Source organism: Strongylocentrotus purpuratus, unplaced genomic scaffold (genome assembly GCF_000002235.5).
Source record: "Strongylocentrotus purpuratus isolate Spur 01 unplaced genomic scaffold, Spur_5.0 spur5_scaffold_11, whole genome shotgun sequence".
Lineage (NCBI taxonomy): Eukaryota > Metazoa > Echinodermata > Echinoidea > Camarodonta > Strongylocentrotidae > Strongylocentrotus > Strongylocentrotus purpuratus.
In genome coordinates, this window is record NW_022145596.1 from 841,847 (window position 1) to 857,804 (window position 15,958).

The window sequence follows — 15,958 nt, forward strand, 5'->3', positions numbered from 1 at the left end:
ATAATTTTTTTAAATCCTTCCCTTAACTGGGGTAAAAATAATTATTCCACCATTATGACCAACAGTGTACATATAAAGCAGCAACCAAAAACTTAGGGTTATCTGCTTCACTTCCCCCCGCCCCCTGAAAAAATAAAATAGATTAGTAGTCCTCCTCTCAAGCATCCCCCTCCCCCCGCAGCCCAAGGGGGCCGGGGAGGGGGGGTGGGGGTGGGAGGAGGGGGTTAAACCCCCTAACCCCCCCCCCCGTAGATCTGCCCATGTTATCATATCATTCCACGACATCTTGTTCTCTTCATCTTCCTCTTCTTCTCAATAGGGACTTTTAGATTTGCGTGGACGTGTTACTTCCTTTTAAGGCGCTGGCAGTCACATGTGACGTCCTTTTAAGCACTGGCAGTGCCTTAAAAGGAGGTCACACGTTGCAGTCCACGTTTTCAACGTGCAAATCTAAAAGTCCCTAATATTGATTTACTGGTCGAGGTTCATTATTTGCTGACAACGAAAAACTGACCATGTTTCTGCACGCTAATCTTAGTTCCATTTCATTGGTTTAAGGTTTGAAAATTGAAACTCAATATTGTGTTAAAGTTATAACAGAAAAGATAATCTTTATTTTATAATGCCACCGGGGCGATTTTTAATTTTGCAATCGCCCCCGTGAGCAACCTGACGGGGGCGATTATGTAGCTCACGGGGGCGAATCGCCCACCGCCCCCGTGTATTTTGAGCGCTGCCGTGGGATCATAAAATATGTCATCTAAATCGTTTGCCTGTAGGTCTGGAGTATCAAAGGTCAATAAATTTAAGATCAGACCTGCGAAGGGTCATTTTATCCAATTTTGATCTGACAAATTTGAAGCATAAAAAAAATCAAAAGCATTTAGAGAAAAGACATCTCCAAGTCTCCAGCGGTAAGACAATTAATGACGAGCACAATTGAAGACCAATCTAAGACGCGTTTATAGTGACGGCAGACTTCTGTGGGACGTTTAAAATTTTACTGCGATCATTTGGGTTCGATCGTCATCACAAGTGCATGTAAAAACTGAAGTTTGACTTGGACTCGTCGTCTTTGACCACAAATTTCGTCATGATCCCGTCAAAAAAATGGAAAATAAATGTCACGAGTAATTTAAAAAATAACCTCAGCAACAACACAAAATGTTTTTTGGAGAAATTCGAATAAAGATGAACGATATATGGTCCAACGTGCATTGTCATTAATTACTTAATCAATTAAAATTAAAAGCTTTGACTTGAACGAGCAATATGATGATATCGGAAAATCCGATAAGCCAAAAAGATGTATGGAATAATATATACAACTCATACTTAATCCACTTATTAAAAGAAATTGGATTATCCGGGCACTTATAGAAGTTATGACGTATTAAACATAGGCATGTTTTGTTTTGAAATTGCAAATGTGTGCGCGCGCGTGTTGTTATCTTTGACGCCCGCTTATTCCATCATTATGTGTCAAAATTAACTGAAATTTACAGGTATTGTTGAGGAAAGTATCAGAAATCCAAAAAATGCAAAAAAAGGAATTTCTCCGTTCCACGTACGTTATGCGCGCAAATACGCGCGCACCGACCCGCACGCGCGGACATTTTTGAAACGCTTAAAATTGTCTGAAACGTATAGAAAATTACTTGGTTTGGGGTTTTAAGCACTTTGAATTCTTATTTCTTTTTGACGCGCACGTTTGAAATGGAAGGCGCATGTGCGTGGGCTAAAATTCTGACGCATGACCTGAGCATGATTTTATGCCAAATTTGAATTGAAATTGATATTGCATGGCTGAGGTACGACCATTAATGACATTTCACATACTGACGTCATGATGACATCACGATGACCTGGCGTCGCTGTAAAGTCGGGCAGTTCTAAGTTGGACTAAGATCTATCTTCAGGCCCAGTTTCATGACAATGGCTTGTTCCATTATTGAGATATCCTGCGAACAAGTTCATGGAAGAATAATAATAAATTCTTCCATACAGACACAAAAAATACTAGACTTTAATTCGTCACTTTGACGAATTAGGTGATACGTATGCTAATGGTTTACATAATAACCCAGATAGCAAAATGTTGTGGGGCCCATCTGGGTTTTATCTGGTTACAACTGGGCTGGCCCACTTGGCCCAGATGGGCCAGCCCATCTATTGCCCACTTGGCCCATTTAGCCCATTTGGGTCCCAGATGGGCCCCATGTTGGGCCCAGCAATCTGCACCCGGGTTATAGAAGGGCCCCAGATGGGCGGCCCAGATTGGACCCACTTGGCCCAGATGGGCCCACGTAGAACCCAGATGGGCCCCACAATTGGCCCATCAATATACACAAGGGTTACCTATTGGGCACCAGATGGGCCATGTGGGTTATATGTGGGACCTACCACATTCTATATATGGGTCAAGTGAGTTCCATATGGGCCCCATATGGGCTATAAGCGGGTTTTTATATGGGCCAAGTGGGTTTGATATGGTCCCATATGGGCCAATGTGGTTCTAAATGGGCTTCATTGTTTAAATGGGTTCTATTTTTACCCAGTAGCTGAATTCATTTATCCCATTTCAATTTCCAGGGTTACCAGTTGGGTTTAACTGGACCAGTCGTACCATTTGGCACAATTTTCAACCAGTTGTTAGCTCCAATTAGCAGACTTAATTAGTAATTTATGTAGCACTTGTACTAATTAATTTTGCCATTGGCAACAACACATCGTCTAAAATTTCTAATGTAAAGGCATTGGTATTAAGAAGACTTGGTTATTTTGCGGTGATGAGACATTTCCATATACTTGTATTTTATTGAATCTGTTTTAGGTCATAGTTAGTGTTTTTCCTAATTCATGTTTAATTAAATGTAATGTATACAAAGTAGTGAAATGTCCTAATAATTAGCAATTTACATTTAATAGAATTTTCGAAATGAATTGCTTATAACTAAATCATCAGCAATTAGGAAATATCCTGTAAATTCAGATAAATTGTAAAAAAACATAGATATGCACGCACCCCATATTCATTATGCAAATTCTGGGTATATTTTGTGGGTTTTGGGTGGGAAGGCCCATCTGGTATACATCTGGTTTTCAGCTGGGCGAAGACATTGTTCGACTTGCGATTTTCACCACCAAAAACCCACATGGGGCCCACAAGGGGCACATATGTGTTGGTACTTGTGGGTTTTTGGTGGGAAGGCCCATCTGGTATACAACTGGTTTTTAGCTGGGCCCAGCCAATGCTCGACGTGCGATTTTCACCACCAAAAACCCACATGGGGCCCACATGGGGCCCATATGCGTGGGTTCTGGGTGGGAAGGCCCATCTGGTTTTTGTATGGGCCACGTGGGCTTTAGCCATCCCATACAAAACCCAGATGGGCCCCAGATATTTTGCTATCTGGGAGAATGCATTACACGATATCATATTATTTTATGAAATGCTTCTCCCATTAAGATCTATCCATATGTCAAGTTTAAATTGTGTCCCCTTGATCATTATGGATCTACTCTCTTAAAAAAAAAAGAGTGAATTTTCAAAATCACGGACGTCACTCCTCTGGAGAGTGAAAATGTAGTGAAAATAGAGTGAACATTCACTCTTTTCTTCTTAGAGAGCACTCTAAAATCAATCGATTTTCACTCCTAAACAAGTGATCACGGACGTCACTCCCAAGAAAGTGAAAATAGAGTGAAAATTCACTCTTTTTTTTTAAGAGAGTAGGGAAGATAGATTGAAACAATATATGACCATTGACCCTGCGCAGTAACCAGTTACACCTTTGACTCTAATTTACATCATGAAGAACACATTTTGACGATTTTATCTTATTCAAAGAAATGAAAATGTAATTGATAAATGATTATCATCATTATGATAATGATGATCATGATGATCATGATGAAGATCATGATCATAAGCGGGATCCTGACATCTTATTGAAAAAAATGAGGAGTGTTTTAGATAGCACATAGTCTCAGCTACAACATACTCAAAAATCAACAAAATCCAAGCAGAAATAACGGCGATAATGCCCGCAAAAGATAGGAATGTAGAATCCAGATTTGAGAAAAAAATCATCTCCCATAGGGATTACACGCAAAAAGTGATGGATTAAGTGAAAATAGGGTAACAATAAAGTAAATAGGGTTGTTTATTACATTATTTGCGATTCTACGTGTTTGAATAATCAAAGGAGATGGTACAGTGAAAGGTCAACAAGAAAAAAAAAAGTTAAGAAATTTTTTTTTGGAGACACCCGGACTCGAACCCCGGATCTCAAGGTCGGAAGTCAAGTGCGTTACCGATATACCAAAACATTTCCCATAGCGATTACACGTAAACGGAAAATGGAATTCTAAAATCCCACTTTGCAAGTAAAATATGAGCATGATCCCGGCATATGATCGAAAAATAAAGTGCACAGTGGAGATAGCTCATTGTCTCAGCTACAACATACCCGAAGCTCACAGAAAACAAAGTTAAAACAACGGAGATGTTGCTCGCGAAAGACGGAAATGTAGAATGCAGTTTTGAGAAATAGTCATGTCCAATAGACAATACACGCAAAATGTGAAAAATTGACATGCCTCCTTTAATCGCAAAAATACGCCATGATAACTTTGTCAAACTATAAAATTATGGTCACTGCATTTGTAGAAAATTATCTCAGCTAGAACATATCAAAATTTGGAAGAAAAAAAATCAATATTACCAGAGATACAATCAATTTTCCTAAAATATGCAAACGTCATAATATGCAAATTTAAATTTCGAGTTCGGAGGCCATTATGATGACATCATGAGTTAATTGAGGGTCAAATGAGACATGAAATCATATTTCCATTTCATAATCTATCCACATAATATGAAAAAATATTGGGAGTTTCTATCTATTCTGAAGAGTTACAATGAATTTTATATAGGCATGTTTTTGCACATGTATTGTGGATAAAGATAACGCAGGTCCGCGCGCGCTGTCAACTTTGACGGACGCTCTTTGCGTTATTAAAAGGTGAACAAGTTATCAAAATGCTTGGAAAAGTGTGCCAAATAAATTATGATGATAGAGAAAATTCGGCGATTCTATGTTGTACAATGCTAGTACGCGCGAAAAAACGCGCGCGCATGCGCGTGTGCGTGATTTTTTGTTAAATGCTCCATATGGCCTGAAACGTATGCAAACAAATTTTAGGATTTGGAGCATTTTAAATTTTTGCTCGGACGAACGCGCATGCGCGCATTTGCGCACGTTTATTGACCTGAAATTGACCGGACGGATATTGATCTTAATCATGATAATTATGAATGAGAAATATCTTTCCGTTATGAAGATATGATCATAAGTTGATTTTCACAAAATGGCGCCTGGTTGACGTCACGATCATTTTGACTCTCTGAAAAGTCACGCAGTTCTAAGTTAGACTAAGATCTATCATCATGGCAAGTTTCATGATATTGGCTTTATTTAGTCTTGAGATATCCTGCGAACAAATTCGAGGAAGAATAAATAATAAACTAGACATATAATACTTGTTTGGAACAAGTATAGGTGGGCTGGTCAACTAACATTTGAGACAAAATAGAGCAAAAATAAGCGACATACTGCTTACAAATTCTTAAAAGACAATATCATGTAGATTCATAACGTGAACTAAATTCACCTTCTATAGGCATAACACGCAAATTATGAAGTTTTTGACATGAGGCCTTTAATCAAAATTTTCACTATGATGACGTCATCAAAATGAAAAATGGCTATTACTGCGCTTGTAGAGAATTGTGTTAGCTACAACATATCGAAATTTTGAAGAAAATTGATCAATATTTACAGAGATACAATCAATTTTACATAAATATGCTGACGTCATAATATGCAAATTCGTATTTTGAGTTCCAAGGCCATTGTGATGATGTCACGATACACTTAATGGCCAAATGAGACATGGAATCATATTTCCGACTCATACTCTATCTTAATATGAAAAAAAATTGAGGATCCCGGTGCATTCCAAAGAGCTATAACGGATTTTGTATAGGCATGTTTTTGCCCATATATGCTATGTATTAAAAGACCTCGCGCGCACTGACATTTATCTTGAATTTACGCTCATCTTGTTAATAATGGTCATAAAGAGATAAACATGGAATCAAATTCCTTGAAAAAATATGAGAAATTTCATGAAAGAAAAAAAAATGGCGATTCTATGTTTTTTAATGGTGTTACGCGCGAAAACGCGCGCGCATGCTCGTACGCGCGATTTTTTATAAAATGCTTAAAATGACCTGAAACGTATGCAAAATAAATTTGAGACGATTTTGAGCATTTAAAAATTTTGCGCGCGCATTGACGCGCGGACGTACGCGCACGCGCGCGTTTTTTGACCTGAAATTGACTGGACTGATATTGACCTTGATCATAATAAATATGAATGAAAAATACCTTTTGGTTATGAAGATATGATCATGAGTTTTTTTTTCAGAAAATTTCACAAAATGGCGCCTAGATGACGTCATCAGTCAAGGTCAAGGTTGAAAACCTTACCGTGTTTTGTCCATATGCCTATACATATGTGTGCCAAATTTCAAGTTATTTGATTTAGCCATTTTCAAGTTATCTTGTTAACAAAAAAGTGGTTAGAAATAAAATAAATAAATAACTAGAAATTTAATTCGTCATGGAGACGAATTAGGTGGTCTGTCTTCAAGTCTTATGAGAGATTATAATATTTACTATATTGAGAAAGGGAGAAGTTATATATACATGTAAACAATGATGATCATCATGATGATCATGATGATGATGATCTTGATAGTAATGGTGATGACGATGATGATGATGATGATGATGTTGATGATTATCATCAACAGACCACGATGACATCAGACTGAACAAAATTAGAGAACATTTAGATAGCGTATAGTCTCAGTTACAACATACTCAAAAATCAACAAAAACCAAGCCGAAATAACGGCGATATTGCTCGCAAAAGACAAGAATGTAGAATCCAGATTTGAGAAAAAGTCATCTCCCATAAGGATTACACGCCAAAAGTAATGGATCTAGTGATAATGGGGTAATAATAAAGTAAATATGGTTGTTTATTACATTATTTGCGATTGTACGTGTTTTAATATTCAAAGGAGATGGTACAGTGAAAGGTCAAAAAGAAAAAAAAGTGAAGAAAAAAAATTGTTGGAGACGCCCGGACTCGAACCAGGGACCTTGAGGTCGGAAGTCAAGTGCGTTACCGATATACCAAAACATTTCCCATAGAGATTACACGTAAACGGAAAATGGAATTATCAAATCCCACTTTGTAAGTGAAATATGAGCATGATCCCGGCATCTGATCGAAAAATAAAGGACACACTTACGATAGCTTATTTTCTCAGCTACAACATACTCAAAGCTCAGCGTAAACAAAGATAACACGACGGAGATATTGCTCGCGAAACACGAGAATGTAGAATCAAGTTTTGAGAAAAAGTCATGTCCCATAGAGAATACACGCAAAATGTGAAAAATTGACATACCTCCTTTAATCGCAAAAAACGCCATGATACCTTTGTCAAAATGAAATCTTGTGACGACTGTATTTGTAGAGAATATTCTCAGGTAGAACATATCAAAATTTGAAAGAAAATTGATCAATATTTACAGAGATACAATCAATTTTCCAAAAATCTGCTGACGTCATAATATGAAAATTGAAATTTTGAGTTCGGAGGCCATTATGATGACGTCATGAGTCAATTGAGGGTCAAATGAGACATGAAATCATATCTCCAATTCATACTCTATCAACATATGAAAACAAAATTTGGTTCATCTTCCATCCTAAAGCGCTACAATGGATTTTGTATAGGCATGTTTTTGCCCATGTATGCTATGTATTACAAGAGCTCGCACGCACGGACATTATCTTAAACGGACGCTCATTCCGTTATTAATGGGCAAAAAAAGGTGAACAAGGTATCAAAATGCTTGGAAAAATGTGCTAAATATGATGACAGAGAAAATTTTGCGATTTTATGTTGGCAAATACCAGTACGCGCGAAAACGCGCGCGCACGCGCGTGCGAGCTTTTTTTGCAAAACGCTTAAAATAGCCTGAAACGTATGCAAAATTAATTTTAAACGATTTGAAGCATTTTTATTTTTTGCGCGCGCGCTGACGCGCGGACGTACGCGTGCGCGCGCGTTTTTTGACCTGAAGTTGACCGGACGGATATTGACCTTAATCATGATAAATATGAATGAGAAATGCTTTTCCGTTAAGAAGATATGATCATGAGTAAAAAGTACCAAAAAAAACACAAAATGGCGCCTGGATGACGTCATGAAAACTTGATGCCCTCGAAAATGTTACTCTAACGTCTCATGACAATGACCTATGACTGTGCTAAAATTGAACGAAATTGACTAAACTGATCTTGAGTTATCCTGTTAACAAAAAAGTGTGAAAATAAATAAAAATAAATAATAATAATAATAATAAAGAAAGAAAATTCTGACGAAAACAATAGGTGATCTGTCGTTGACAGACCACCTAATAATAAAGGCAATTTTAACAAAATTACTAGAAATTTAATTCGTCATGGGGACGAATTAGGTGGTCTGTCTTCAATTCCTATGTTCATGCTCATCTTTAATTCAATATTTACTATATTGAAAAAGGGAGAAGTTATATAGACATGTAAACAAAGATGATCATGATGATGATCATGATGATGATCTTGACAGTAATGGTGATGACGATGATGATGATGATCATGGTGATGTTGATGATGATCATCAACAGACCATGATGACATCTGATTAAAAAATGAGGGACATTTAGATAGCGTATAGTCTCAGCTACAACATACTCAAAAATCAACAAAAATCAAGCCGAAATGATGGCGATATTGCTCGCAAAAGACAAGAATGTAGAATCCAGATTTGAGAAAAAGTCATCTCCCATAAGGATTACACGCAAAAAGTAATGGATCAAGTGATAATAGGGTAATAATAAAGTAAATATGGTTGTTTATATACCTCACTTAAGAAATCCAGCCATCTGATTGGTCGAATTGCATTCATAAACTTCAACTGTTCCTGTAAAATTCTCGGTAACCATGCATAAAACATTTCAATATTTTTAATAACCATGGTTATTAAAAAAGTTGGTCAGCGTCCATGGTTACCCCATAGGTTTACATGTTAAAAAATGGTTTGAGCGATGGAGGATGCCGTATGTGTGCGAAGGATTGGTCGGTAATTTCAATACAATTGAATCTCGATCGATCTTACCGACAATTTTATCTTGCATTGTTGACATGAAGACGAAAATAAACTTCCAAAAACAAAAAAACAACATCTGCCGATAGATCTTGATCTAAGTTCGTGCCAATATGCATTGCAAAAGTAAAAGAAGAGTCCGTATATGGAGCTTTTGCGAAGCATTCGTCACACGCGAAGCCGGTTTCAATCCATTTTAATGTATATATTGGAGAAAACTGCCAAGCATGTTAACGGCGGGCCATAGCCGAGTGGTCTAAGCGTTGGTTTTCGGTACACCTTTTGTTGTACGCAAGAGTTCGAATCCCGTCTTCGACAAAAATGATAAATATTTTTAATTTTTCATTTTTTAGTCTATTTTTTTCGGCATATAAAAGTATTAATGACTGCTAGTATTAAAAACAACATCTGCCGATAGATCTTGATCTAAGTTCGTGCCAATATGCATTGCAAAAGTAAAAGAAGAGTCCGTATATGGAGCTTTTGCGAAGCATTCATCACACGCGAAGCCGGTTTCAATCCATTTTAATGTATATATTGGAGAAAACTGCCAAGCATGTTAACGGCGGGCCATAGCCGAGTGGTCTAAGCGTTGGTTTTCGGTACACCTCTTGTTGTACGCAAGAGTTCGAATCCCGTTACGACAAAAAATGATAAATATTTTTAATTTTTCATTTTTTAGTCTATTTTTTTTCGGCATATAAAAGTATTAATGACTGCTTTAATATTCGAGAAATAGTTGTTTTCATACGCTCTCGGGAAGGTTAGAATTGGGCTATTCCCCTCGGCAAGCCTCGGGGAATAGCACAATTCTAACCTTCCCTTGAGCGTAATAAAACAACTATTTCTCTCAAAGCAGTCATTAATACTATACTATTACATTATTTGCGATTGTACGTATTTTAATATTTAAAGGAGATGGTACAGTGAAAGGTCAAAAAGAAAAAAAATTGAAAAAAAAAATTGTTGGAGACGCCCGGACTCGAACCAGGGACCTCGAGGTCGGAAGTCAAGTGCGTTACCGATATACCAAAATATTTCCCATAGCGATTACACGTAAACGGAAAATGGAATTATCAAATCCCACTTTGCAAGTGAGATATGAGCATGATCCCGGCATCTGATCGAAAAATAAAGGGCACACTTATGATAGCTTATTGTCTCAGCTACAACATACTCAAAGCTCAGCGAAAACAAAGCTAAAAAAACGGAGATATTGCTCGCAAAAGACAGGATGTAGAATCCAGTTTTGAGAAAAAGTCATGTCCCATAGAGAATACACGCAAAATGTGAAAAATTGACATGCCACCTTTAATCGCAAAAATACGCCATGATACCTTTGTCAAAATGAAATATTGTGGCAACTGCATTTGTAGAAAATTGTCTCAGCTAGATCATATCAAAATTTGGAAGAAAATCAATCAATATTTACAGAGATACAGTCAATTTTCCAGAAAAATACTGACGTCATAATATGCAAATTGAAATTTTGAGTTGGGAGGCCATTATGAGGACGTCATGAGTTAATTGAGGGTCAAATGAGACATGAAATCATATTTCCAATTCATACTCTATCAAAATATGGAGAAAAAAATTGGGTTCACTTTGCATCCTAAAGCGCTACAATGGATTTTGTATAGGCATGTTTTTGCCCATGTATGCTATGTATTACAAGAGCTCGCACGCACGGAAATTATCTTAAACGGACGCTCATTCCGTTATTAATGGTCAGAAAAAGGTGAACAAGGTATCAAAATGCTTGGAAAAATGTGTCAAATATGATGACAGAAAAAAATTGGCGATTCTATGTAGGAAAAAGCAATTACGCGCGAAAACGCGCGCGCATGAGCGTGTGCGCGTTTTTTTGCAAAATGCTTAAAATGGCCTGAAACGTATGCAAAAAAAATTTGAGACGATTTGGAGCATTTTTATTTTTTGCGCGCGCGGTGACGCGCGGACGTACGCATGCGCGCGCGTTTTCTGACCTGAAATTGACCGGACGGATATTGACCTTAATCGTGATAAATATGAATGAGAAATGCCTTTCCGTTATGAAGATATGATCATGAGTAAAAAGTACCAAAAAAAACACAAAATGGCGCCTGGATGACGTCATGAAAACTTGATGACCTTGAAAATGTTACTCTAACGTCTCATGACAATGACCTATGACTGTGCCAAAATTGAATGAAATTGACTAAACTGATCTTGAGTTATCCTGTTAACAAAAAAGTGTGAAAATAAATAAAAATAAATAATAATAATAATAATAATAATAATAATAAAGAAAGAAAATTCTGACGAAAACAATAGGTGATCTGTCGTTGACAGACCACCTAATAAGGTGGTCTGTATAGATACAGCCCACCTGATAAAAATCTTGACGAAATCAATAGGTGATACGTAGACTTCGTACGTATCACCTAATAAATAAATAATAAAAATCTTGACGAAATCAAAAGGTGATACGTATATTTCATACGTATCACCTAATAATGAATTTACTATTTCAACTTCACAATGTCTTACATTATACAAACTGATAATGTAAAATTATAATTTGTGTACATTTGCAGACTATTTTACTTGATATTTCATTCATGATTATTTTGTTCAACAAATGACTTGTACCAGAATTCCTAAACCTATTCCTAGACGTTATTAATCTGACATTAACAAGTAATCTATTCCAAAATTCACTGCCCCGCCACAAAAGACAATGATAATTGACCTTGTGTCGTTCTAAATTTTGGAAGACGTAATTGCCCACCTTCTTTTTGTCTTGTGGAATAGCTATGCTCTATAATTCACAATACTCTATTAAAACATGAGGCAAATTGCCACTAATTTGTCTAAATCAAACATGAAAGTAGAAGTTGATAAATCATGTAAATTATACACATTTAGGATTCGCAATCGTTTAAATAATGGAACTGTAGAAATTATCCATTCACTAAATGTTATAACACGGGCTGCCATTTTCTGTGAATACAGTATACGTTTTAGGCTAGTCGTATAAGTGCTTCCCTCCACCTCAGAAATGTGTGGTTGTATGAATTCTTTATACATTAATATCAGAGTACGGCTAAGATTAATATCGCAATGTAAATAGCACTCCAACTTTCTTTCTAATACACTGATTTACTAAACGAATATGACTATCCCAAGAAATATATAAATCAATATGAACCCCAACAAAAGTGGCAATATCAACCACTTCAATTTCCTCGCCTGCGATTTTCAGTTTACCACACATACCTACCCCCCCCCCCTGCTATTTATTAACATGGAATTAGTTTTCATTGAATTAATTGTAAGTTTGTTAGTAATGCACCACTTATGTATCTTCTGTATGTTGTTATTTACTACATTTAAATTAATTTCACCCTGGTCAACAGGAAAAATATGAAATAGGTCGGAATCATCAGCAAACAGCTGACGATTTAAAAAATCAGTAACTGTTGGCAAATCGTTTATATAAATCAAAAACAGAAATGGCCCTTATACTGATCTTTGTGGAACACTAAATATAATCCTCTTCCTATCAGATAACGTTTTACCACACTCAACAAACTGAAATCGGTAACTGAGATAGTCCTTAAACCGTTCAAGAGGTAACCCTCGAATGCCATAACTCGATAGTAATGTTTACTCAGTAATATATTATGATTCATTGTGTCATATGTTTTTTTTAATCGATGAAGATACCATGAGTTACTTTCCCCTGATCAATAGATTTCAAAGTATTATTTATCAAGTTGATCAATGACAATTCATTTTTAGTACTATATTTCTTCCGGAATCCATGTTGATGGTAATAGGACGCATCATTTTTTCTAGAAATTTGATTAATCTGATATTTATCAATTGTTCAAAACTTTACCTATGACAGGTAGAACCGATATTGGTCTATAGTTACCTGAATCTTCTCATGGCCCTTTTTTTTTAGGGGAGTAACCTTTGCAATATCTATTTTATCTGGAACCTTTCCAGTTTCTAGTGACAAGTTAAATATATATGCCAATGGATGTGAAATCTATGGAGCACTTTCTTTAATTAATTGCACTAACAATATCAGATTGAGATGTAAGTTGCATAATTTCTCCACGAACCTTTAAAATCTACCCACCTCAGCACTTCTCGATGACCTGTTTTTCCAGCTAACAATAATATTTATTGATAATGGCCCATGTTTTATTTGTTTCCTTCATATCATTTTGTAGTAAATCGCAAAAGTATTTCCTCTATGCATTTCTTACTAAAGTGGTCAGTACAATTGGGTTCTCTTTGTACTTGTATAGACAAGATCCTGACGATGTGAAACCATCAGAGGACATTTTTTGTTTTTTGTGTTTGCAACGACTCAGCCAGCCGCTGAATAAGCGGGGGGGGGGGGGGGTAAGGTCACCTTTTTTAGGTCAGCCATTGGCAATTTTTTTATTTTTTTTATTATTTTTTTAATGGGGTAAGAGGACACTTTTTTTTTGTTGGTCTCGAAATTTGAAAATTTGACATTTTGCTCCGTTAGGGGGGGGGGGAGGATTAAAACTCACAAAAGGGGGGTTGCCCCCCCCCCTTCTGGGTACGCGCCTGGGTTGACCCCTCATTCATTTTGTTTTTGTTGTAATTGCTCTGTATTGATGATTATTCCTCTGTTGTTATATATTTTATTCATGATGTTTTTATTGAGAATGAAATAAAGATTGAACTGAATTGAACCGTTCATAGTTTCAAACAACCGACTGAGTATAATGTGGTCGACATATAAGTTCAAATCCAGTTTATTCAATGAAGACATGTTTTAAGTAATAGATGGTAAAGTTTAAACAAAGCTCGATCAATCCGATTACTATATACTAACGTCGATAGTTGACAAAGTACTCATCAGTACAATAATAACAGATGCATAATACAATGTAGCTAGAAAGACTCATATCTCCCTGGTAATACCTATTATTTGTTAAAATTATCGAAAAAAGCTTTTGGTTTATCATCCCTGCGTCCTTGATATATAGCTTGCTCAAGATAAGGATGGGACAACCCAAAACCTGGAAAAAAATCGCTTGACAACAATTAATCAGTTTGATAGAGCAAGTGATAAAAGCGACCCATTCAATTCAAGACACTCAGACAAAGGCAATTGGGGATTTTGTTTGGATTTTTTTTTTTTTTTTTTTTTTTTGGGGGGGGGGGGGTCAGGCAGGAACACTACAGTTGATTTGATCAGCCTCTTTGAAGCCTCTTATCTCCCCATCCCTCGTATACAAATATAAATTATAAATAACTGATAATAATTCATAGAGGTATAAACGACTCATTACAGTCATGTGTGATAATGAAGAAAAAGTTAATAGGATATTATAAATGGTGCTTGCCAGAATTAGCACAGAAACAAAGGTACAACAAGAGCTGTGTTCATTCATTTATATTCTGTGTCCTGTTTAATTTTTACTTTTTACTGCTGCGCGGCTCATTAAGAAAATTCTACAGCCTTCAGAAATACATAATACAGTTAAATACACAGTACATAATGTCTTCAAATATACTGAATGAATATTATATATCAAAGCCTTCCCCTCCCACTCCCCCTTATCGAGCAATGTGCACCAAGTAGTTATGAACTTGTCAACGAATGAATCAGTCTGGGTATACGATGTAACCAACTCTTCTCATTCTAAAGATGATCCAAAAGGCTCTCCCTCGTCTTCTTACATTATTAATTTCATCATCACCTTTCTCCGCCGCTTTAACGCGTTAACCAATACTCTTGACACAAATAGCAAACCTCAGTGTGCACCTCGAACTAGGGCATATGAATATGGCATCACCAAGTAAAAGTGGGGTTCACAGGTTCACAATAATTAGCTTGAATTTTTTGCCCTCCCCTCCGATTATATCTCATATTTCAAAATTCGAAATATGGTATTTTTTTAAAATCCTACGCGTAATCAGCATAGAGTCTATCTATCAAATTAGAAATCACCAGAAAAGATCAGCCGATCCCTATTTTTCCCAGTCCAATCCCGTCTCATCTCCGATTCCTCGCTCAAAGATAAAGACTTCATCCCTATATTTTCTCTTTCAACATCACTATTCCCAATATAAATGGAGGGAGGGTCGTAGATAGATGAGCGATACCGAAAGTCCGGCCCTTCCATGACTGTATAAAAGAATAATCCTATTATGTCTTCGTCATCATCACATCACCGTTCTCGATGTAAAAGGGAAACGAACAGATGACTGAACGCGACTTCCCAATCATCCCCGATCCCTTTCCTAAGATATGAATGTCTCCTCACCACTTTCATCATCACCATTCTCACTACCGTGTAAACCATCACTCCACTCCAGGGCAAGTGAGACCGCATCCCCTAGCCGGAGCCTGTCTCTCCCCCATCAAACCATCTTCCATTCCCAGGGGCCTCATCCATCTATAATATTCTCCGCAGTATTAAAGATGCAAGTAACGATGACAGTGAAAATGTGACTCTTGAGAATGATACGCTTTTTTAATAGTGATGGTATTATCCTGCTATTTCTCTCAAGATCTCTTGCACTGAAGAGAATGCCGTCGCCTCATAACAGAGGCGCTTCATGGCCATTGGCAGATCCAGGATTTTCTTGTGGGGAGGGGCACGAGTCAAAAAAATCTTTTTTAAAGCA